Consider the following 2,598-nt stretch of genomic DNA (forward strand, 5'->3'; position numbering starts at 1 on the left):
TTTTTTTTTAATCTAACTACAATAATACTATAATTATAGACGCATAGAAAAAAAAAATTATAACCAGTCTTGACAATTATGAATATTGTGTTCTCTCTCTAGCCACTGTAATTTGCCTTTTTATAGGAAAAAAATCCGCAATATCGAAACTATTTTGGTCCTGCATTATCGTAAACATATTATGGATACTCTGATACCATATATTTTGAAAAAATTTGGATATTGTCACGTAGAGTCTCTTCAAGTCGTATTTGCATCCAAGGCACCTTCAAATCTGTGCTTAATTTTTTCATAAAATCTTTGCGGCTCATTGTTTTTTCTTTATTTATCTATATTATTTTGATATTATAAGATATAGAAATTGTTAAAATTCCATATCATGCCGTAAAATATTGCCACTGACCACCTGTAACTTTCCCTGTAAGGTAACTGAACATACCTACAAGAATATGGTTTTCGAGCTTCTCTTATCTCTTAATAGTGCTTGTATCCTCATTGTATAACCACCATGACATATTCGGTTTTTCTCCAGACAACATTTTCAGCCACCCAATCCTCTTGCTTGGAGTCCAAATCCAGCGGAGGACAATTATAATCGTCATTTACTAAAATTGAAGGTTTTTCGTCCTAGTGTTAAAGTTTTCTGGATCCTATTTTATACTCAATATATAGTATATAATACTATATCATGTAAAACGTGACTTGGAAAAAAAATATTCAAATAAATCAACACAAAATAATTTTTTTAAACAATCGTAAAAGTTACGAAAAGCCCAATTATACGTCAAAATGACGTACAACATCCTCTTTACTACAAAATGGCGGAATTTACTTGGATGAGCCAACTATGTACTGCTAGGTCTCGACGGCTAATGAGTTGTTTCTGGATTTCGAAGCGATTCGATGGTAAATATAGAAAAGACAAAGTTATTTCGCCGCGGTGTACATTAAATTTACGTAGATTGGACTTCTAGGGCTAAATGCATAAACACCTAAATGTTGTTTTGTTTTTATTATATCTAATAACGATAAAAAATCCGTTGATTTTATTCGTTTTTCAAACTACGTGCATGGTTGTTCCACTAAAAGGCCTCAATTGAGTCATAAAGTACACAAATTTCAAGCATAATAAGTCGCATCATTTCTATAAAACCAAAACTGGCAATAATATAAGTCATGTTATGCGACTATGAACATAGTGCATTAGGGCATAAGTCGTTATATTGCAAAGAACAAAAAAAAATTATGTGAATACATTGAGTTATTCTATGAAGTACTCGTTCATAAGGCCACAACTACAAAAAAACACGAAAAAAGTATATTTATGGGGTTGTTACAATATCTGTTCATATGTAAAACTAAAATCTAACATCATATCTTACCCATACAAGCTTAAAAATTTGAAGTTATAAAGATTTAGTGTTGATATATAGTTTTTTGTCTCTCCTGAAAAGTGCTGTTTTTGAGTTATTCCCTTATTCACTGGAGGCACAGATTTAATATGTATATTTTTGTAATTGTGATGTCTTTCGCACAGCTAGTTAAATCGAAATGTTTTTAAATTAAGTTAGCTTATTATTTATTTTAATTTTAAGAAATGGAAGACAATCTTAGTGTTGTCTTTAGGGGAATTTAATTCGTAATGTTAAACATAACAGCTGTTGTATACAAATACTCTTTAACTATTTTTTTTTTATTGAATCAGCTCATAGTTTTCAAATTTTTCCAAATTCAATCTTAAGCTTAATTTGGATACTTAAATTGTGCCCAAGTTTGATTTTTTTTATGTGAAATATTTTTTAACTTAGTACTTCAAATATACTACACATAACATTATTGGCTTCTACATTTGGTTTAACGGTCATAATCTCATAGCTTTCTAGTCTAAAATCGTATTTAAGAAATACTATTAGTATGTAAGGTTTAGGAGCTAATTGTTCAATGCTCAGATATAGTTTAAGTACACAATGAAATAAATCGTTTTCACTTTATTTTAGTTTAGTCCCACCGTTTTACGGAATATTTATTGAAATTGGCAATTAAATCAAGTGATTTTGTTTAAATGAAATTAAAATAAAATGGTGACTTTTTGAGCATGTTACATTTTTGATACATTTTAATCATAGATATCAATCAAGTCTACATTGGAACGCGTACTATTTTGTAAAAATATTTAATGCACTTAGCTTCATATTCTCAAGTGTGTATTTATTTATTTATTCTACACCATGAAAAATATTTGCTTTTAAGTGATTTTATATGGCGTGTAAATGAATTGAACGAAATATAGGAATGGGGAAGAATGTACTTGTGATTCAAAACATGCAATTTTTGATAATGTTTATCATTCATCTTTTTAATGGAATACGAATCAATACATGTATGCTACATTTTTTCGACGTTACTCTGATTATATTTAGTTAATACCTATATAGTTTGTAATTCCTTCTTTACATAAATCAGGAATATTTGTATTTGTGTATAACCATTCATAATCATGGCACTATGCATAATCCCCTTGAGTGAGAAATAAAATACATTATAAAGTCAATTGTTTTTTATTTCATATTTTTCACGTATATAAAATAAATTTATTCA

Source organism: Colias croceus, chromosome 11, assembly GCF_905220415.1.
Source record: "Colias croceus chromosome 11, ilColCroc2.1".
NCBI classification, from domain to species: Eukaryota; Metazoa; Arthropoda; class Insecta; order Lepidoptera; family Pieridae; genus Colias; species Colias croceus.